Source organism: Amblyomma maculatum, chromosome 9 (assembly GCF_055883805.1).
Source record: "Amblyomma maculatum isolate TAMU_Amacu chromosome 9, ASM5588380v1, whole genome shotgun sequence".
NCBI classification, from domain to species: Eukaryota; Metazoa; Arthropoda; class Arachnida; order Ixodida; family Ixodidae; genus Amblyomma; species Amblyomma maculatum.
Genome location: NC_139352.1, coordinates 97,375,082 through 97,398,986, shown reverse-complemented (window position 1 = coordinate 97,398,986; position 23,905 = coordinate 97,375,082). Strand labels below are relative to the sequence as shown.

At 45.8% G+C, this 23,905-nt stretch overlaps 1 pseudogene; it reads right to left on the bottom strand.

Moving 5' to 3' along the window:
* Nucleotides 1-1,271: 1,271 nt before the first annotated feature.
* Nucleotides 1,272-23,317, bottom strand: LOC146179803 (uncharacterized; annotated as a pseudogene).
* Between the last annotated feature and the right edge of the window lie 588 nt (nt 23,318-23,905).

Here is a 23,905-nt window from a genome sequence, read left to right as displayed (position 1 = left end):
GATTCCTGGCTGTAGTCTTCCGACTGGGCATGCGCGGCAGCTCCAGGGGAGGAGAAAGCCGCCGACTCCGAATAGGCCTCGGGCAGAGCGCTCTCCCAGTCGAAAAAAACTACAGAAAATTTCTGACGTTCTGTAGTCTTGTCGTATTTTTGACCTGTAGTCTGACGTTCTGTATTTTGACGTTCTGTAGTCTGTTGTTCTGTTGTCTATAGTTTTGTATTGTGACGTTAATTGTCTGTAGTTCTGTATTGTGACGTATATTGTCTGTAGTTCTGTATTGTGACGTTCGTTGTCTGTAGTTCTGTATTTTGACGTGTTGTAGTCTGTTGTTCTGTACTGCGACGTTTCGTATTGTGACGTTCTGTATTGTGACGTCATGTACTTTCATGCCGGAAAAAAATTTTCTAATGAAATCATGGTCATTATTAGTTAGGCAGCTCAGCACAAAAACTTGCGAGCCTGCTAAATAGACATGTGGAACAACACCTGTGACAATTGCCGCCATTTATTTGACATCTGTGGACCATCTTGATAAGCACCTGGCACTTGAACAGGAACACCTGAATGAAAAAAAAATGCAGATTTCAATTAAATATATAAACCTCTAAATGGGCTTTTATAAAAATCGATTTCAATGAAGGAAGACTGCTGTCAGATATCAAGAAAGTACCTATGAGTTGAAAACAATACTTAATGCTCTTAACACTGGCTTTGAGGAATGCTGTAGTGAAAGGCTCCAAAATAATTTCAGTCGTATTGTGTTCGTTAATGTACATTGCCAAATCACAGCATGTCAATGCAAAGCACTAGACAATTTCAATTTTCAGCTTCAGGAAACCACGCTTGGCATTGCCTGGATAAATCCCAGGACATCAAGATGAGCAGTCAAATGCCAAAACACTAAGCCTCTGTATCGGGCATCATCAAACAAGTTGTTTCACAAAAAAGCTTAATTAGAAAAAAAATCAAAAAGCTTACATGTTCCACTTATTTAGCCACTTGAAGCCCTTAACAATCTACACAGGCCTACATAGGATCAGTCAGCATTTAAAGCTCTTACAGCATTCCGGCTCATGCGAACCAGTGGTCGTCTACTAGAACGGCTTTATGGAAAGACAGCAGTAGTTCTTATTTCATACTTTAGGTTTTGTCGTCTACTGCAGCGTCACATTTTCTGATTGGCTATACGTACAAAGCAAGCATAACTGCACAGAAAAAAGTGCTTAGCACGCAATTGCTCTGTTCTTAAGGAATTTGCTGCAGTACTTACTCTAGCGGCGAAGATCGGAGCATTTCTGGGCCAAGTACCGCGACAACAACTTGTGGCGCTTGGTCAGTTCTTCATCGCTGCAGCCCCGCTCCACCAAATAATGCCAGAAGGAATCTGCACAGTAAAATCCTTCATAACATATACATTTGCTAGAGAATCTTTTATCTGGTTTTTAACTTTAAATATTTACCAACTTTAAATATTTCCCGCAAATATTATTGGAAGAATTGGCTCACTACTTCAACAGTGTTTAGCCCCGACTACTACAGTTAACCCTGTTATAACGAAATTGTAAAATATCCGCGATTATTCGTTACATCCAGGTTTTCATTATGCACAATTTTTGTGTGTAGATCCAAAAGGCAGAAACCAGATTAATAATTGATTCTAGAAGAAACCGTGCACCATGGAAGTGTTCACAGTTATAGAACCGTGCACCATTCGTAGTTATAGAACCGGTGAAATGTTTCTCGACTGAGCGGATGGCGTTGCGCGCCTGCGGCGGCAGCCTCTACCCCGCAGCTCGCGCGACTCATCTACGAGGGAGCAGACAAAGGGGAGGAGAGGAGGAAACAGTCTGGGGGAGAGCGCACGCTTTCGCATCGCCCCTTTCTCACCGAGCGAGGAGCTGCCTGCGTGTTCATATATGTTCCCGCTGGCCCATCGCTCTTGCTTCATGAAATCGCCTCTGCCTCGCGTCGCGGGCACACTCCGCAACCGCGTGGCAGCGATGGATGCGCACTTCTCACGCTCTGCCTTTTTCTGTTAATTTTTGCCGCTATTAAGCGCGAATTGTTGTATTGAAATGTTCTGATAGCAAAGTGGCTTAATGGGCGAATTGGTTGGACATTATGTTAAAACAGCGCTAGAAACACACAGATAGATCAGCGCAATGTGTGTTTGTCTTTCTATCTGTACGTGTTTTTAGCGCTGTTTTAACACAATGTTCTGATAGCAAATGCAGTGGAGACTGCTGTGTCTGGCACGTATATGCGGCATCGGCGCTGAAACATGGCACGTTGTATAAACTGCGTTCGCTTGTTACTCTCGTAGTCGTTCCTTTCAATTCAGTACGTGTTTTAACATCCTCAAACTTGGAGGGTCTGCCAAAGTTCCTGTAATTCAGCACTAGCTAAACGACAGTTGGCGCTGCGAGTTCGTATCAAGGTCAACAGCCACGACATGTCTGTTACATGAAGTTTTGAAATGCACGCACTTCAAAGGGGGTGGCATTGGGGAATTAAAAATCTTTGTAATATTGAGGAATTCGCTACATGGAGGTTCGTTACATAAAAGCTGAACTGTTTATTGCATGTGTTAGTATGTAAAAATGCATCTATTGCACTGATCACGATGACGTGACTCCCTTGTACAGATTTGTAACTGAGAAACGCATATTGTTTTGTACTGGGAAAGACTTGCAGAGGAATCAATGCAGGTATAGCTTTCATTTCATGCTAACCATGTTAGACTATGAAAATGATGCAGAATATTTATCATAACTTTGAGTACCTGCCAGCGAACACACACACGAATGCAGTCAGACACTGATGATGACAAAGCAGTTTTGCGTGCTCCGAACGCCCTTACCCTGAACTGCATCCATAGAAGTAGCCACTGTTATAACTGTTATATGCAAAACGTTTTTTCAATTTGTTGATGCCCACTAATTAGCTATTACTCCCATCCGTTCAAAATATACCGAAAACAAAAAATTGGTGTTCACTATTTAAACCATGCAGCCATAAAACCCAATGAAATCATTACTGTAGTACACAGAAAAGTGTTTTGTTTACCTGAAACTGACGCCACTTTCACAGGAGAAAGTGGTGGGAAAACTTTTGTCGCACCCTTGGATATTGCTTTGTTTGAAAGGGCGCCAGTCACACTCCTTCCGGCAAGGACTTCAGTCCCCCACAGGTACACAGCCATCTGCTTGCAGAAGGCCGAGTCGGATGGGAGATTGAAAAGCCTACACCATGTCTCTTGGTCCATGTAACTTCCATGGCCAAGATGAACCTGTAAATACATAAGGGAATTGTAGTGTGGCCTACAACAAAATAGTGAGAAGAGGCACTTGATGCAGCTGATATTTAATAAATCTGGCTATGTATCACTCATAACATTTTATTCCACTCGCTGAAGGGACAATAGCACCTGATTGAACGAAGTTTAAAACAAACAAGAACAGATTATTTATAATCTAGTTTACTCATTAAAGCTAACCTATCGGATTGGACAATAAGATCATAAATTGAGAAAAATGTAGCAAATTTCGGAAAAGAAAAATGTAGGTGCAGCATATGGGGCCAGAAAAGTAAAGATTTGTCAACACAGAAATGTAAGTTCAGAAAACCGACTTAAAAATCGAATTGAAGAAAAATGGGAATCGGTAGTTTTGCAAAGCCAGGATAACCAAAGGTTGTTAGGTTGATGGACTGCATTCCATGAGAAGGCATGCCTAGAAGGTGGGGGAGGGTCAGCAGGGTAGATAAAATTAGGAGGCTTAATTGCCGAGGTGAGGTTAGCACAGCTAACACAGGAACGCAATATGAGTTATACAGGGTGTCAAGCTAACTATAGCCAATAGTTGAAGAGTAAAACATTTGATATAGGCCAGAGAAATCACTTGTATACAGTTTGCCATCTGGCGAACCGCAGGCAAATAAAATTTAAAAATAAGTAATTCAGACAGTTTTTCTCATTTACTATTACCTTTCGACAAGAAAGGTGAGTTGCAATGTTGGATAGCACCTTCTGAAACCCCTATTTAATTTATTTCCGATAAACAAAGCCTCAGATGTATAATTTTTCCAAGTTTTAAAGAAAGCCCGCAAAATACAAAAATATCACATGACTGACGCATTCGTGCGCCATGATTGTGGTGCTTTCAATCGTGGTTTAAATGAACGAAATTAGTTGTGGCCGTGGCCTCAGCCCCGTTGTAGTCGCAGGCCGATATGTCTGTGATGGTTTCTTTGCTCGCTTCAGGTAGTCGGCGCACGTGACGGTGCTGTTGCTGCGAGCTCACCACGCTCGCTACAACCATCGCCAACATAGCCTACTGCTGGAACTGGGCTGTCTAGTCGCAGCCGCAGCTAATTTCGTTCACTCAAACCACGACAGACAGCACCAAAATCGTGGCGCGCGAATACGTTAGTCACGTGATATTTTTCATATTTCACGGGCCTTCTTTAGAACTTGGAACATACGCGTGAGCCTTTCTTTATTGGAAATGAGTGGAATGGCGGTTTCGGAAGATGCTTTCCAACTTTGCAAATCAGATTTATCGTCTAAAGGCAATAGTTAGTAACTAATAATCACTTATTCTCAAAATAAGATATTGCCTGTGGTGCGCTGCAGCTGTATACAAGTGGTTGCTCTGGCCTACGTCAAATGTAAGAGTTTTTAACCCTTGGATATGTTAGCTTGGACACACTGTATATGGGAGAATCTTCCGTCCAGTGCCGCTGATACAGTGTCGCTGATGATGATGGCGTATTTAAAATGAAAGCACTACCATTCTTTTTAAATTACATGCAACAAACTATAAGACATAAATGGCTTTCTTGTCTATACTGCCTCTGTCCATAACCATCTTTCAAATTTGCAAGAGCTGATATGCTCGCCAAGATGCACTCGAAAATGCAGATCCTTTCTTTTATAGTTTCTCTTCCAGTTATGTGCCTAACAAACAGAACATTGTTTGAAGCTAAAATAATTAAATATAGCAGCACCCATAAGTTAAATGCCCTTCCAGCTAATGGGCAGCAACCAGGCAGTCATTCCTAATTACACGCAGTGTAGCTTAAATATGTCATTACAATTGAAGCAATAAAGTTGTATAGGATTTATTTCGGGCCATAAATAACGGAGTTGGGATCGATATAATATTGTTTCAAATGCATCACAGCCCATAGGAATGCATTTGTACTTACTGACCGACATTATATTAAATGTGCATAATGCTTTTTAACGACACTACCTCAGTACAGAAATTCTGACGTTTTTTAGAACCTGAAGTGTCTGCTTAACCAGACTAGATTACACATTGAGAAGAATGACAATGAGGTTTCCATGTGCCTTTCAATTGGCTTAGCCAACAATCATTAGACAAAACCTAAATGTACTGAATGGAAAGCAGCACTCACCCGACCATCTTCACTGACAGTTCCAACCGTCTTATCGATTGATTCCGCTTTCCCCAAAACTGTAAAACATTAAAATACAACTGTTACCGCTCTTACGCACACGAGAAGAACTAATGTGGTTATGTGCACCTAATACTCCTGACATATGCTGGACAGATTGCCTTTTTTCAGCTCCAGAACTAAGCACAAGCAAACTGAACTGAATTTGATGTTCATGGTCAACTGCGCTTCTGCACGTGCAGCAATGGTTCATTCCCCAACATTGGATACTGGCATGAATTCGATTTACTTCTTACTCATTACTGAATCCAGCTTTTTTTTATTGCTGCGCACAATGAAAAATACTAAAAGGCTGAAATGAAAACAAAAACACCCATGCTAATTTTTTTAAATGTACAGTAGTCCAAAGTGCAGAAACTGAAGTAGGCATTCTTAAACATTGTAATCCCAGGCTAAAAAAAACAGCGCATTTTTATAAGTTTTCAGCTTCCAGTCTATAAAAAGAAGCTTTGTTAAGCATTTCCGACAATTGCATCACATACGTTTTATATTTGCCCTTTCATGCTGAACTTAGTATTGATTTGTTATAGCAAACGTGCTAATAAAACTTTACACACCTTTTGAAGGGCGCTTGAGGACCTGTTGACTCATTTCTCCAATTCCAGAGCAGGTTCCGGACGCTATGAATAGAGAATAATAAATTAAATTTTCCTGCACTACTTACTGGCACCACTTAAGCAACATAAGATATTTTATATGTTTTTATGTATGACTTGTTAACATCTTAACTGCACCATATTTCACTGCAATAAAGGCTGAGCATTCAGTGATTCCGAAAGCATATTTTAAGTGGCGTGCGAACAGACCTCCGTTTTGTTTTTAATTTCTTCGTTTTTTTATATTAAATATATATTTGAAAAATACTCGATCACTCATCCCCTTTCTCACATTACTGCGCTGAACGAAGCTAGCTAGCAAGGCTAGCTTACCTTGGTGCCTGCGCTAGCCTATTCTTATTCTTAATATGCTGTTTGATAAAGACCAAAATTACGGCTCGCATCTCTTACTCTTGCCTGTTTTAGTATTTTGTGGGCGTCAACAATGTAAAGCATTATGAAAATGCGGAAGGCTGAAGTTAGGCTACAGGAAAAAAAAATGTAAGCATTCAAGTCAGATGAAGGAATTAGTGGCTGAGCACCAACATAAAATTGTGAGGGATACAAGGGTATGACGCGGCAGCGTAGGTGATCAGCCCTCAGTATAACGCCCCGCTCCTAGCCACATGAACGTGCCTGCGTGGCTTAGGGGTTACGTGAATGCAAGAGTCCCAGCTGGCAGGCTGATTCTGGTATTACCGTCACATGTGAAAGGAGAGCCCCAAGTTGGCAGGTCCTGCCAAACGTAATGGGAGGCAGCGAATACGTCCAGTAAGTGTACGGCCATGTCAGCTGCCAGCTACTGACTGCCAGCACCATGCTCGTGAATTCGTGATTTTTCTCTGACAATGCCAACGCCGGCGGACGCTCGCCGATTTTCGATGAACGGGGCCTTTATAGCAGTCACGTTAACAATACTTCTAGCCGGGCGAGGAGGGAAGGAGGACATCGGCCCTCCCGCACCCCCCCCCCCCCCTCCTCGATCCCGGCGTCCCTGTCAGCATTCTTTGAACACAGAAACCGCTGCGCAAACGCAATGTCTGCTGATGGCATTTTACTGTGCCTGTGTACGGGTGCCCAATTCGAACTGATCGCTATATTGTTCTTCATCATGCAGATACTCTTCTTGCTTTTCAGAAAAGTTCGATACAGGAATAAGTGAAAGCATATAGTATATAAGAGAAATGCGCAACAACTTCAACAGGACATAGGAAGAAACACACACAACAGTTCACGAGCGCAACTACCAACTGTTTAAAAGGGTGAATCAACAACAGCATATATACAGACAGGCGGAGCATGCGTAAAGGTAGAGCAGGCACACACATCACAAACACCGCAAATTTTACAAAAAAAATCAAGATACGAAACTTCAGCATCATAGATCCGTAACGAAGTATCCCTTACGCAGCGATCAGATAGTTTCTTGACATGGAAGGCCTCTAAGACAAGCCGGGCTTTCACATTGGTACTCCTGCCTAGAACCTTTGTCATCTAATATCTTGCCCTACACGTGCTAATGCAGGAAGAAATGTGCCTTACAAGGTTTGAATTTTTATCATTATTGTCTACATTTTTTGCATGCTCCCGTAGCCGGCCATTAATGCAACGGCCAGTTTCGCCTACATAGGAAGAGCCACAAGAAAGGGGCAAGCTGTATACCACTCCTGTGGCGCACTTAACATAGGAGGTGCCATGCCTTTTTTTTTTTGCAGCCCCTTTCACAAACGCCAGAAATGCGGCAGCAAAGCTTTGATAGCTTGTTGGGGGCTGAGAACACCAAAGGTACATGGTGTCTACCGGCCACTTTCTTCAGGTTATGAGACACCTGGTGCACATAGGGAACCACAACCGGCTTTGAAGCCGAGTAGTCAGGTCTTTTTTTGTGCGCCTTTTTGTTTCTGGAGGAGGGTTTCAGCGACGGCAGATATGACCGGACCAGGGAAGCCTACCACCAAGAGGCGGGAAACCTGATAATCGAGACTATCCTGCATGCTATGAGGGCACGACTTGTGAAGCGCCGTCTCCAAACAGAGAGACGCAATGGCTCTTTTCACAACCTTGGAGTTACGTTTTTTGGACCTCAAGCTTACGTTCTGCGGAAACCACGTTTGCCATATGTATTCCCCCCGTACTAACAAGGAGCTACTGAGATACGACTCCTCACACTCCAAGGTTGTGAAAAGAGCCATTGCGTCTCTCTGTTTGGAGTGTAAACGCAACAACCGTTGATAGTTGCAGTTTCTATGGCCCCCATTTTGCTCTTAAGACAGTGTTGTACCACGCATGCGCATTTTTATCGTTCGAGACTTTGTGAAGGAAAAAAAAGTCAACGCCAACTACACAGTCGTTATAACGGATGTTCCAGCTATAGTAAACTAGGACTCCTAAAGCAGAGATTTCGAGATGGCTTCATCGGCATTACTGAAGATTTTGAGGGAGTTTTTCGTAATAACGATATCCCCTTTCTTCTTAGATATCAAAAGCGCGACTTCCCTCGCTACCGTGGCTTAACAAATTTTCGCGGGAACTGCCACCACGCGCCCGTTTTGAAAAGCCCGCCTTTTTTGCGATTCGGGATAGGAAACTTCCTTAGAAGCCGTTGTTACCAATTTTAGGCGCTAGTGCCAACCCTTTCAAGCGGCAGGGGGAAAGCCTTACTAACGCTTTTTATTGTTTTCATGGCGACAATATTAAACAGAAGAAAAAAAAGAAACTTTTGTCGACGTCGAGCGCAATGCAAATCGCCGCCGAAGTACTTCAAATGCCTGCGCCTTAGACAACTCGGGCACCACCACTTTTTCTTTACTACCAACTTTAAAACCTCATTTTACTCACGCAAAATGATACGCAACAAACAAAGGACATGGATGAAAATACCACGCCACCATGTTATGACGAGGCATGCGTACGTAGGGATTCTTTTAAACATCACCTTCCTTCTAGTCAATAGGAGCGCTGAAGTAGTTGAAACCGATACTGGCCAGATTTTTCTATAACTGATCAGGGATGGCTAAGCGACGTCAATCACACACATCACTGTGAGGCGCACCTGTAACATAGCATCTCTGGTTTAGCTAAAGCAACCTGTAGAGGCAAGAACTGCAGCGCGTGCGTGGAAAGGCAGGCATTTGCTCAGTGGGCTCCAGAGTGACCTGTACTGATCGGCATAGCTTCACAGCGCGCGCTTTTCAAAAAGGGCTCATGGTGGACGAAATTCGTCTCGCCAACACGCAGAGGGAATTCGCGTTTTCGAAATTATAAAACGTGATAAGGCGCTTACTAAGTCTATCTGAAAATCTCCATTTACATTCAAGTGCCTATGAGATATTTAAAGGGAGGAGGAGGAGGAAAATTAGAAGGAAAGGCAGAGATGATATTTTAAAAAATCAAATATTTGAATTATGTTAATCAGTTTATTAGCGAGATTCACCTGAGTTTTCTGTACTCAGCTAACACTTGAGTTGCAATGCCGATGATGCCATCGAATTATCCCACAAACCCTAATTACGTATTGCTGTTCATATTAGCAGGACATAGGCATTTGAGAGCGACGAAGCAAAAGAAAGTGCAAGCCATGGAACATTGAATAAAGTGGTTCAAACCGGGCGTCGTGATCCGCGCTATCGGTGAAATGTGCGTTGCACCCGGCTTCATGTGCTCCTAATGCACAGAGTTTCTGTTTTGCGCGGAAAAACTAACGTACTTACCGCTGAACACGGCCTTAGATGACGACTTTATACTTGTTTATTAGCAAACAATGCATCCTTCCATCCGTGACCTCGACCTTCTAAGTGAGACTAACCACAAGGCTTTTCTTATTGAAAACGTTATAAGAGAAGCATAACCAGCTATTTCACTACAGTCGTACCTTGTTATAACGAAGTAGTACGGGGTGTAAAAATTTGTTCGTTATATCCGATATTCGTTATAGAAGTGCGCGCCCAAATTCTTGTAAATAAGTTTTCTAATAAAACACAACAAAATATGCACTAATATGGACAACAAAAAGGTGCGAAAACGTGCAATTTTTAATTAAAAATTGGGTATAAGCACGAAATCCTGGGAGCAAAAATAAATACTAATTTGGGATGTTGCCTCCGCGCATAATATGCGACGGAGCCAAAGGACTCGGGGGGGTCGGTTGCAGTGGCAGAGGCGTGGCAGGGGCTCGCGCCATGACGAGGCAATGGTGATGTCATGCCAGTCACATGCCTGTCAGCCGTTGCATGGCAGGACTCGAGCTGCGGCGGCAGCGCTTGAGTCCGGCCATGGTCATTCATAACCTCCGAGATCACCACGCGTGAGGATGTGATCTCGCAGGCAATAAGCCATTGGCGGCAGTTTTTATTACTGCCAGTAAATGACGCGGCATGCGAACGCGCGGGTGATTTAAACAAACTTCTGCGGTGGACGATTCGACTGATTGAAAAATTGCATTTTTGATGTTTTTTTCCGGCTCCTTTAGGCATTTTTTGCCATTTTATGCAAAAACCTGCTTCCTTATAACCAATCTAGCGTCAAATATAAAACATAATACAGAAAGAACTCCCGTAGAAATAAGCCATAGACCAACCAAACTTTGATTTTATTTCATTTTATCCGATCCTTCGCTATATCTGTGATCGTTATAACGAGGTTCGACTATAACGATGGCTCGTTATAACGAGGATATAACGAGGTTCGGTATAATGAGCTTCTATATGCTGCGCCTCGTCACAGCTGAGCGGGTTTCCTGAAAATATTTTCACTGTTCACTGAAATGCCTCACATACGCCGACCAAAACCTTTAATATAAAATTATTTCGACTTTTTTCAGGGACTTCGTACCTTACTGAGTAAGGTTTTAGAAAGTATAAAAGCAAACAAGAACAGAGGCAGTACAATGAAAGGGCATGTTTCCATACCTGCTTCAAAGATCTTGTTACAGAGGGCCCGCTGTAGGTCCTGGTTTAATTTTTCTAGGTGGCGGATTTTTTCTTATTGGCCTTGAATAACTTTCTCTAAATGTGTCACCTTTTCTTGAAGCTCACCTTTTCCAGGTGATGATAACAGGTCTCCCTCAGCAATTCGTTTACTTTTTTCTTTTGCAATGACGTCGAGTTTTGCCTGTAATGAGGTAATGAATGCAATCTTATACATGAACTGTTCGCTTCTGAATACCCTGAGCCCACTTAAACTAGTGCTCCCGATAAGTTACAGTGCCCGCTAAGTTTTGGCATTGGATTTAAAACTGTAATTCAGTGAAGAATGGGCAAAACCACAGCATAGACGCCGACGCCAAACATTCGCGCGGGGGACACTGCACTGCTGCGAACCACATGGTGGTCGTACACAAGCATAAAAAACAATGACGGTTGTCAGCGGCAAAACAGTGTTATGACCGATAAACGCGGAGAACTAAAAGTGCGTTAAACGCTACATGCATATAAAAACCGACAACTGCAATCTTGCTCAGTTAGGAAACGACCTCGTGGCTGGAAAGAGAAGCGGCATGTTCATGACCAGCAAACACTACCTATCCTCTCTCTATTCACGTGACGTGTACAGCCAATACATGAGGACACCTTATTATACCTGAATCAACCTGCTACCAGAAAGCGATGAAATTTAACAAAGCGCCTTTGGTCGCACCACCTATTAGTTCTCCGTATGCTTCGATAAGCGACTCCGCGGGCAAGCATTAAACGTTGCAAGTTCTGAAGCACATACGCCTACCTTGGAACACCTCTGCGTTATCAATATATATTGGCGGTTGCACCGCGCGCTTTTGACATTCGCCGTTAGCCACAGTAATAGCGTCATTCCACAATGGCAATTTTCTTGATTACATCGGTTCTGAACTTGGCGAAAGCTCGCGCCTTACGAGGCATGCGTCACAAGTGCGGATATGTAACAAATGGGGAGAGGAGCGGCAACACGAAAAGAAAGCTAAGAGTGCTAAAACATTCCGGAGGCTGTGGTGCATGAAGGCGGCATAAAAATTGTGTACACCGCGAAACTCACCTTATATTCGAAAATCTGATATCTGTTACTGTTACTGATATCTGTTTATGTCTTATTAGATCACGTATCACAAGTACCCAAGGAGTGCATAGCAGGTTTGTTAATTTGTGACCAAGTGGCCACGGATGCTCACTTGCAAATATCAAACAAAATTACTTTTTATAGGATATGGGTACCTCGTCGATGTGTAAATTAAAAAAATATATATATATATATATATATATATATATATATATATATATATATATATATATATATATATATATATATATATATAATAGACACAATGCCTAGTATGAGTCCGTCATGGGGTATGAAAGATGCCGTAGCAGTAGCCAACGACTAGAAATTAATTTCAACCACTCGGGCATCTTTTTATGCACATTGAGATTAATAAGAATTGCCATTTTTGCATTTTCACTTTCACCAAAAATTACAGAGTTGCCATCGGGATTCAATCTTGTTCCGCAGCCAAAGGCTACAGCCGGTGCTTCGTGTGTGATCTTTACATAAAATAGTTTTACAAACTACGGTGCGCCTTGGCCCAATGCAAGTTATTGACAGCTGTGAACGCCATAGTCTGCCGCAATTTTTCATTAGCTAACGTTAGTAATATTAAAGAAAAAAATTCCAAAATTTTTCTTTATTGGCCCAACGAAGAAAGCGGCAAGGCAAAAGTTGTAGATCGTTGCGAAAAACGGCTAGCTATCGTTTCCATCAAGCAAAGAATTACTTGGCTTTATTAGCTTTCGAAAAAAGCACGCGAAATACAAAAATTACGTGATAGGGCAGAACATTTCAGCGCTTCCAGACGGCCAGTGAAGTAGTGAAATAGCTGTCCCAAAGGCATTTTGGAGTTTTGCGATGGTTTCTAGCTGTGCGCCAGGAACTGCTTGCGCACCATAGAGAGAGAGCTGGCGCTAATTTTCACGGAAGGCGGTTCTCATAGAGCGTCGGTATCGGGCGCATTGTGTAAGCGGCGGCTGGGACGACACGTCACGTTTTTACGTCAAGTACGACGTGGGCTGACGTTAACATCTCATTCCAATTAAATATATGAGCCGCTCATTGAATGAATTAAGGTCGAACAATGACTGCTACAAAAAAAAATATCAGCCTCGAGCAAGTGTTGTTTGCAGAGTACCTTCACTGCGGAGAAACATCCATCGTGAAGCTATTCTTTCAGCTCGCATTTACACCTTACTTGCGACAGACGCTGGCGTGTACCTCGCCAACACCGAGAAACACCAAACGCCGTCGGGGTAGCATTGCAGAGAAAATTGCACTTCTTTAATTCGCTATTCGTCTGGGAGCGCCGAAATTGCTGCCCTTTCACATGGTTATTTTTGAATTTCATGGCCTTCAAAAGCCAATAAGTATAATGCTAAGTAAATCTTATCTGGACGGAAACAACGCAGCTAGCTGTTTTTTGTAGCGAACTGCAAGTTTTGAATAGAAAGTTTCTTCCCCAAAGCAATTGATGAAAATTTAAAGAACTTTTCTATAATATCAATTAACATTAGAGAATGAAAAAAACATACTGTAGGCTACAATACACATGTCTCTCAGTTGATTTCAAGAGGTTAGAGCTGTCACTAAAAGTAGCTTGCGGGCTGGTTTGCGGCACGAATCTCTGAACTGCTGACGCTGTATGGTTCATCACAAGCACAATAGAGAACACATGAAAACGGGATGTCCACAGTGGCGAAGCGCACATTGCCAAATTGTGTTTTAATTCTGCAATGAAGGAGAAAGAAGAGGGAAATCATGAAAAGCCTCAACCCTTTAAAGTTATACCTTTGGCAAAGAAAGGTTAATGAGCAAAATGCATATTACTTGCAATAACTAAGTCCTGGCACTTCTATAACTGTTAGAATTGCACTGTCATGAGAAAATCTTTGTGCTCATAGATTTGTATTGCGTTGGTTAGCATACATGCAAGTGAATATTTGTGCAGTGTTGTCTAAAGCGCTGGAGCATTTTGCCAGATGAAGAACAAATAAAGCGAAATATTAGCGCAGGTACGGTGTTGCACTCTTTTTTTGCTGCTTACATAGGTTACCGGCTAGTGCGAATTTTCGCGAATGAGAACGTTGCAATCGCGGCGTATTAAGGCGCGAGCAGCTCTCAGTCACTTGGCATTTTTTGAACTTAGCGGGCTTTCATTTCGCTCGAATAAAAACAGCCACGCTAAGTCTAGCTCGGCAGATTCACAATCTGTAGGCCTTTCGTGGCACTCGGCAATTTTCGGAAATATTCATGTAAATTTCAGTATTTGACCGATTTCTAAAGTTAATTACTTAATGCTAATAAAAAGAAGGCCAAATCAGAGCCGGCGTCTCAGTTAACCATTAACAGTCAATTCAATTCATTCCAAAACAACGCTTTCAACCTTTTTTTTTTTTTTTTGAAGCCTGGCTCCATATTAGCTTGAGACAACCTGTACATAGCAGCATTTAGACCAATACCGAAAGGCGCACCTCATTTCCCAGAGCAATATTTCGTGACCCAATGTATCGCGTTTTGCATGTATATGCCACACCAAGGTAGCGTGATTAAAGTGGCGCCACTTGTGACATATCTGCCAAATGAGAACGTAAAGCACTGAAAAGGGGTAAGCCGGCAACCGCCATCTAGTGCGCCGTTTGCATTCTGAAACAAATTAAAGATGAAGTGGCATAACGAAAATGACATTACCTAAACAATGGTTACCGAACAATTGTCATGACGTTGCGGTCAATCGCCCTGCATCTGCACATTGTCTCATCAGGACAGTAGACCGCCACCCAGTTACAATAGCTCTCGAAAGATAAAAAAAAAAAATAGGAGCGAAATCCCACGCCTACAATCTTGCCAGGTTTAAAGCGGATTACAGACAGAGGGAGGCAAAATATAAAAGGAGATTAAAAATAACAGCACTAGGGTAAAAAAAGGACGGTGCGGTCAAGAGCAGGTCAAAAATGCTGGAAGACGCCGAAGCTTAGAGATTGCTATGGTGAAATTGAGGGTGAATATCAGAAGGGTGGCGGATCGGGCAAGTTGGTGCAGGTTTGACATTTTACGAAAGCGCTAAAACAAACACGGGTGTCTGCTTCTCTGTCCGTGTTGTTTTAGCGCTTTCGTAAAATGAGGGAGACTATAGCACGATGAAATGTTGAGGAGAAAAATACGAACAGTAAAACGAAGGATCTGGGCGCCGAGAAGGCAACACAAATGGACGTGAACGAATATGAAGGAATGTACACTGAGAAGATGTAAACTCTGAAATAGAAACAAGTTCCGCACAAATTATGAGGGGATGTTTAGATATGTGGAAGGTGCGGAATAAAAGCACAAGAGCAGGGGCGTTACAGAAAAATGCATTATCTGAAGAAAGAGAAGGACTACAAAATAAAAAGACAAAAATAGGAAAGGAAGAGGAAACTGTAAGAAAGTAATGTGAGCGGGATGTGGGGGACAAGAGGCTGGTTTGAGAGAAACAAAAAGGAAAGGCGGGGTTGTATTAATATTGAGAGCTGTTGCATTAAAAATAGCAAAGGGATAAAAAACAACACCCTGACAGAATTGTAAAAGCTGTAGGTAGTACTGAGGACAAAATATTATTTTTTTTACAAAGTGACTCACTTGGCACAGAAAATAAGAATGGCACCAACTAGTTCACTACACGATGTCGAAGAGGGTAAGCGAGGCAGTAGTGGTAGTGGCTTATTGAATAATGAAAAAGGAAGGATAAGAGTTGCTGGCCGCGGCAACTGCTATCTAAAATCTGAAGCGCCCGAGCTGCCACCGGCGGGAAATAAATTGGGATAGGCTTTCTTTCCTGCACGCACCCTCTGCGGGGCACCCAGAGCAGACTTGCATCACATCCACTACATGTGCTCTGAGCTCCAGCCACCCCGCAATTGGCAACTAACAGACATACAGAAATGGGAGATCGCGGTGTCCAGCTCGGACCCAGCTGCACAAAAGGAGCTGGTGGGATGGGCTCTAAGAGTCGCTGAGAACCACCCTACGCGATTTCAAGTCGACCCATCAATACAGACAATAAGGTTCAAAATCAATAAACATTTTCGCCACCACCACCAGAGGAGCGAAGGGAAGTCGACGCTTCGTTCCGGAACATTATCCGATTATACCGGTAAGCAGAGGGGCAGTGGTCAGCCTTTGTGGACGATACGCCCGTCCTCCGCCCAATCCGGTTGGTGGTGGTGGTGGTTAAAACATTTATAAATAACAATTAAATGATTACAGAGGTGTTTGGGTTAGAGACGTATCGGTCTCCCCCTCACAATACTAGGTGGAGCCCCTATTCCGGGGCCCCATTGGCCAGCAACGCCGCCCGCGTCCGTTGAACCAAGGCTTTTTGAGCCTTGAGTTCTTGACAGCCGAGCAGGGCCGCCTCCCAGTCCTCTCTAGTTGGATTGGGGTTGGGGGGAATGGATGGGTTTGACTGGCACGCCCAGACAATGTGAAAGGTGTCGGCCACCTTCCCACAGTACTGGCACGCACCATCAAAGGACGGGTTGAAATGTTTAAGCACCGCCGGGCACAGTACTGTATTGGTAAAAATTTTGATGAGGAGGCGCTCGTCAGCGCGATCCAGTCCCTTACAAGGGGCCGGGTAGCGCCTGTGCTCCTCCTTGTAGTAATCGGTGATGTCTTTGAATGTAAGGGCCAGATTGTCTGATTGGGAGTAGGCTTCCAAGGACAAGGAGATAGCCCGGGGAGAGAGTGCGCGGGCGGCCTGATCGGCCTGTTCGTTTCCCCTGAGCCCCTGGTGACCGGGTGCCCAAATAAGATTATGCGGAGTTGGGTCTATGTATCGGCAGCTAGATTGCAATATACGCCGGGCAAGCGGGGGAGCCCATCCCAGCCTATAATTCCGACAGGCCCCTCGCGAGTCGGTGATGATGTGTTTCGAATTGGGAATACTGAGAGCCAGAGCGATAGCAATCTCCTCCGCGTGAGTTGTGCTGTAGGCTTTGAACGTTAGCCCGTTAACCGTGTTTGTGTTGTGTACGACTGCAGCCGTATACCACCCCCCATGGTAAGGGCCGGCAACATCCACATAATACACGTGTTGCTGGTGACCATAGTATCGCTCCAACGCTTCCGCGCGCGCCTGGCGACGACCGTTATGGTCTTCTTTTGACATGTTGCGGGGAAGGGGTCGGACCCGGAGGGCGCGTCTCCAGAGTTCTGGCACTCTCACCCTTTCCTCAATGTGGTAATCGTGTTTGATGTGTAGCCGGTCCAAGAGGCGGCGACCGGACGTGGTCTGTGTAAGACGCGTGTATTGGCTTAGTAAGTGGGCTTCTCGTAGCTCCCGGAACGTGTTCACCACGCCCAGAGCCAGAAGTCTCTGGTTGGACGTGCTGACCGGAAGGTCGAGAGCCCGCTTGATGACTTTCCGGTGGATGGCCTCCAATTGATCCTCATCGTGTTTACGCAGGTACAAGTAGGGTGTCGAGTAGAGTATTCTGCTCGTTACAAAAGCATGGGCAAGCCGCAGTGCATCCTTGCTTCGTAATCCGCCCCGCTTGTTGGAGACCCGGCGGACCATACGACCCACCTGGTCTCCCACCATGCGAAGTTTGGCCAGAGTGGTGTCAACTCTGCGTTGATGGTGTATGAAGAGGCCAAGGACGCGGATCTCTTTGGCCTCCCGGATCGGTCCCGAGGGGAGACTGATGCGAAGCTGAGTTGTGTCTCGAGGGGATGGACGTACGTGTACAAATTCAGATTTAGCTGGGGCGCACTGGAGTCCGCAGTAGGTCGCGTAGTCGTCGACTACGGTCGCCGCTGCCTGCAGGCAGGACTCCATGTGGCCCAGGTTACCTTGCGTGGCCCAGATTGTGATATCATCCGCGTAAAGTGCGTGATGTATCCCGGGAAGAGAAGCCAATTTGGAGGGAAGATGAAGCATGGCTAAATTGAAGAGGAGGGGAGACAAGACAGCGCCTTGAGGTGTTCCCCTCGAGCCGATGGTGTATGGCCCGTGTTCCGCATCTTGTATGCGTATGTAGGCTTGGCGGTCTGTAAGAAATTGTTTTATGTAATTGAAAGTTTTGTTACCACAGTTGGTGTGACTGAGGTGATCGAGGATTACTTCGTGCTTCACATTGTCAAATGCGCCTTTAAGGTCCAAGGCCAGGACCACCTTGTCATTATGGGGGCATTCGACAGGATCTAATATGTCGTGGTGGAGCTGAAAGAGTATATCCTGTGCTGATTTTTGAGGGCGGAAACCGAACATGGTGTCCGCGAAAATGTGCTGTGTTTCAAGAAATTCGGAGAGTCTGTCGCGCACCATTGTCTGCATCAGCTTGCCGACACAAGACGTGAGAGAGATGGGGCGAAGGTTCTCCACATCAATAGGTTTGCCGGTTTTCGGGATAAAGGTGACGAGAGCCGACTTCCAATCGAGAGGGAGAGGAGTGTCTCCGTCCCAAATACTATTGATGTATTTTAGAAGCACAACATATGCTGCATCGGAAAGGTTGGCCAAAAGCTTGACCGTAACCTTGTCGCGCCCGGGTGCAGTGCCGCGTTTCATTTTGCTTAAGGCCGCCCGGAGGTCGTGGAGCTGGAACGGAGTGTCCAGCTCCGTGTTCTCTTTGCCTGCATACGAGTAGGCGACCGCCCGGGGGTCCTTGGTGGTGCACAGGTATCGATCCCTGAGTGTGTGCGCTAGCTGTGTTGTCGTTCCTGTAAAGTTGTGCATGACTTTATGTAAGTGGCGTTGGGTTTCCGTGCGTGTTTGTGTTGGATCGATGAGCCCGCGGAATAGGCGCCACGTATTACGACCAGACATCTGGCGCGCAGCCGTGTTGCACCTGTCTACCCAGTTAGTGTCGGCTAGCTGAGCAGCATATTCCGCGGCTTGATGTGTGAGTTCGAGGATGCGTTTTTTAAGGCGTTTGTTATGTTTCTGTTTTTTCCATCTTTTGGTGAGGCTGCGGCGGGCCTCCCAAAGATGTAGGAGGTGGTTGTCTACGTCCGTTTGCGTTTCCGTGAGCTGTATCTGCCTTTCGTGTTGTTTCAGTGCAGACGTGAGTGATTTGTACCAGGTGTCATATCCCGACTGGAGGGGGTCTACGATAGACAGAGAGGTGCGGAATTTTGTCCAGTTCGGGACACAAGCTTGTGTTTGTGGGCGTTTCAGTGGACGCGTGTAGATGGTTGTGTAGATTATACAGTGATCACTACCAAGAGTTTCCTCTGTGTTCAGCCAGTCGGCATGGCGTATGTTGCGTGTAAATGTGAGGTCCGGGCAAGTGTCGCGTTGAATCGAATTTCCTACACGTGTTGGGTTGGTGGGGTCGGTGTGGAGGGTGAGTCCGAGTGTAGAGAGAAGTTCCGCAAGCTTCCTCCCACGTGTGTTCTCCCGGGGATACCCCCAGAGCCTGCTGTGAGCATTAAAATCACCGACAATCAGAAGTGGGTCCTTTCCCGCTACCTGCATAGCTTGCGTGAAAATTTCGCTTAACGTAACATTTTTAAGTTTCGGGGGACAATAAATGTTTAGAATGTGTACAGGTGGGTCAGACCGCCTTAGGGGCAGTACTGACACCATCGTGTACGCGAACGGTGGTGTTGTGGGGAGTGTGACTTCCTGTGCAGTATATTGCTTGTGAACAAGTATACATGTCTGCGGGTTGTGTTGAAATGTAGTGTAGTTTGTGAGCTTGACGCCTGCGCCGGGTTCCTGAAGGGCAACCGCGGCAACGAGGAATTCAGAGGTTTCAAGGTAGAGGCGGAGTTCATCCCGCTTCTTGCTGTTCTTGAGACCTCTGCAATTCCACTGCGTTAGTGTAAGCGGCTGAGTTGTTCTGGCTCTCGACTTAGGGCTGGGGGCCATGTTCGGATACGGAGGGCGGGATTACGTTGTTAAGACCTCCCAGTCCGCTAGTGCCCGGCGCAGACATGCAGGAGTCTTCAGAAAGGTCAGACTCATCGGGAATGACTCTGTTAAATTTTGAAGGTCGGTTAACGTCCCTCATTGCACCCATGCGTTTAAGAACGCGAGGATTTTCCTGTATCCATTTTTGGATAATGTGAGTTACAGCTTGTGTCACCTGTGTGATGACATTGTCCAGCTGACGCGCGATTGTGTCATGGATAATTTTGGGAAGATCAGCCAACTGCGTTTCAATCGCGGTGACCCGAGTCTCCAGGGTTCCGAAGCGACTCTCCATATTATTAGGAATCTCCCTGTCTGTTATGTTTTCTTCCTCGTCGCTAGAAGAGGGTTGCGTAGTGATTTGATTTTTCAGCGAGTTAAGCTCACTGGCTAGTTTTTTCGTTTTGAGCTCGCAAAAGGGCGAGCTCGCGTTTAAGTTCCTGCGTCTCGGCGGTGCTGGTGAGGGGGGGAGGGGAAGAAGAAGAAGAGGAGGCGACCCTTGCCCAGCTGCCTACCTTGGATTGTTTGCAGGCGGCGCCGCCAGGAGGAGGCTTTAGAGCTGGGAACTCCGCGTCTCCGGGTGGTGGCGTTGATCCAGTTGATCCCGCTGTCTTGGTATTTGGTGGCGTTCCGCCGCGGTTTTGCGTCTCCTGTTGGCGTTTCTGTTTGGCGGGGGGGCCCGATGTCTTGGGCCTTGGCTGTTGAGGCCTGATGAATTTCCCAGTGCATTCGCGGGAGCTGGTGAGGTGCGGCCCCCCGCAGATTATACACACTGGATTGCATTCGTGGGGGGCCATCCCCTCAGTACCAGCCCCAACGTTTTGGCCACAAAGTCCGCATCTTTCATTCACTGGAGTGGGACAATTGTCCGCCCGGTGACCCAGGGTGCCACAACGGTAGCACGCTGGCACAGTCTTCTTGTAACCCCTTACGGGAGTCAGTTCTGCGTTGTAGTGTACGTGCCGCGGAACGTTACGTCCCGCGAAAGTGAGCACAGCAACGTTGGAGTAATGCCCCGCCGGGGTGGTGCAGTGGTAAGACGCCCGACTACTGTGCCGGAGTTCCCGGGTTCGAACCCGACCACGGCGGCTGCGTTTCGATGGAGGCGAAACGAAGAGGCGTCGTGTGCTGTGCGATGTCAGCGCACGTTAAAGATCCCCAGGTGGTCGAAATTACTCCGTAGCCCTCCACTACGGCTCCTCTTTCTCTCTTTCCACTTTCATTCCCACCTTCCTCCCTTCCCTTACGGCGCGGTTCGGGTGTCCACAGAGCAAGTGTGACAGTTACTGCGCCTTTCCCTTCCTGTGAACCAATTTAACTTAACTTAACGTTGGAGTTCCCCAGCTTGCGCACATGGACGAGTTCTCCACCACGCCACTGCACACTATGTTTCAAAGAGTCACTGGTTTCTAGGTTGTGCACAGTAATCACTCCGCGACACACATCACCGGTGAGCTTGAGGTGTCCGTGAAGCGGAAGCGGTCCTTTGCTGGTGTTAACTTTGAAGTCCGTGAGCAGCTTCTGAACTACCTCTGCGTTCTGCGTGCCACAGACGATGATGTTTTGTTCCCAATTGGGAGAAATTGTGATGGCGTTCATGTGCTGCCTACCAATGTATTGAGAAATGGCAGCGCCGAGCTCCCCCTGTTGAAACGCTGTCTTGAGGTCGACCGTAGTACTTGGCTTGATCACGATCACGTAGTCGTCAGAATTCATCCTGACGGTTGGTTTCGGCGTCCACTTGGAGAGTGGGGATGAATTTTGTTGAGTTTTCGAAGACGGAGCGCGAGCGTCTCCCGTGTCTGCATTGTTCAGAGGAGTCTTTGACTTGGCCGCTCCTCGTGCGTTTTGCCGGCGAAGTCGCCGGTTCTCGACGACTTGAAAAAGGGCAGCTTGTTCCGCCGAAATGGTGGATTGGCCGTCCTCTGGCTGGCTTATAGGGACAGACGACCACGACAGAGTCGTGGGGTCGTAGCCGCGTTGTTCGTGCTGAGCCATGTTGATTGGGTGGCCAGCGGGCGTCTTCGCAACCAGCGGCGGGGGAGCCGCAGCCGTTAGGCTTAGCTCATCCGCTACGTGGTTATGCGCAGATTTGCTCTAAATGGCCGAAAATTGAGCGTACCTGGATATGATCGGTGTCTCCAGGATCGCGCTGCCTTCACGGATGCAGATGCGCAAGTTTCGCAGGAGTCAGATCCAGATTTTTGCGGTTCCAGCCGAAAATCGACGGAGCCAGTACGCCACGCGTCCGATCGCTCCGCGCTGCGATGTCGATCTCCCCCCGGTTGGCGACGTGCCACCCTCCGCAGACCGACGGCATCGCGTTTCAAAGCAGGTGAAGTGCAATACATGGATGCAAGCTCAGGAACACCTCCACATGCATTGGCCCCATTCTTCTGAAGCCTGCCCTTGTGACGTCCCAGCACCTACTGCCCATATTTTGATCCTGTACAGTTAGACGTCACATATCACAAACGTTTTTGTGAGATAAAATACAGATGCAGATTTCTTTTACCCTTCGATCGCATAAGTGACTACTCGAGCGCTCCAGACAGGCGGGAAAGGGAGTGCATGTATAGACATGAGTGCACTTGGCTGTAGGGCGGGGGTGGTACGTGACGGAATGAAGGAAAATATTAGCCTATTTGTTTTGTTGCGAACTCAATGCTTATTCTGTCTTTGTCACCTATATAATATGTGGTGACTCCGGGGCGCGAACAATACAGTTTAAAGCCAATAATTACGACAAAACATCGCATATTTTGCACCGACAGACAGCACAGCTCGAGTGCTCTAGCCTAATCATGCTCGTACTCGCAGCTCCCCAAATGAACTCGGCGCTTTGGCGCTTTCCTTTACAGGAAGCTGGAGTCAATGTATATTTTCCATTTGCTGCTGCGGATAACATGGAATTTTAGAAACTACATTCGTTGTCGGAGCTGCTAGAAGTAGAAAAAGAGATAAGCACGACTTTGCATACCTTTTTCCTCGCATCAGGCTCCTCGGTGCGTTTCCGGCTAGGCCTCCTGTGCTCACGCCTCCACACCTCCATTTCGTCTTCCGTTTCTGCGTTTAAGTGCCAGCATTACGAATCATATCGCGGTTCGAAACCCACTTCAAAACACATTGTAGCAAAGAGAAGCTTACCTGTCATGTGAATTATGTGCGCATTGTAGTAGCCGCCTCTTGTATTCTCGTCGCCATCCCAGAAAACCTCGTACAACTTCGTACGGTCGAAGTCTTCTATGTCTCGCGGCGAGAAGTTGCGGACTGTTTCCTCACGGACAACATAGCGCTTATGCTCATTCTCATATTGAATAAGTACGAACATAACTTATCGTCGCTGCTACAGCACGAACACAGAAACACAAAGGCGACTACAGTATCGTGATGCGCGAGCCGAACAAAATGGCCTCCATCTTGGCAAACGGCTTTTTCTTAGAGAGATAAGAGGAGGAGGAGGAGGAAGAAGAGGAGGAGAGTAAGGAAGAAAAAGGAGAGGAGAAGTGGCAGCCTTGCGGCCACGGATGAAGGAAAGTTTCTCCCTCCCACCTTCCGGTATTAGACGTTGTAGGGAGCAGGGCGGTGGCGCAGCATTTATGATCCCTATAGCTCGCAGTATTTTATTAAGGTATGAATGTGGAGATATTTTATTACTTGATCCATTCTAAGAAGCTCTACAGAATTGCAGAGGGAAAACGCGAAGTTTCCCGTTTCAATACATAATCACTTTCTGTGGGGATGCATCACATCGTGTAGAAACCCTACTTTCTAGATCTAAATTGTATTTATCATTGCAGTCACAATAGTAAACAAATAAACAATATTTTAGGCAGTCGAATATATTTATGCATGCAGAAAAAAGGAACTTGAAATTGACGTTTGTCGGTTATACACGTGAACTGCCTTAAAAACATGA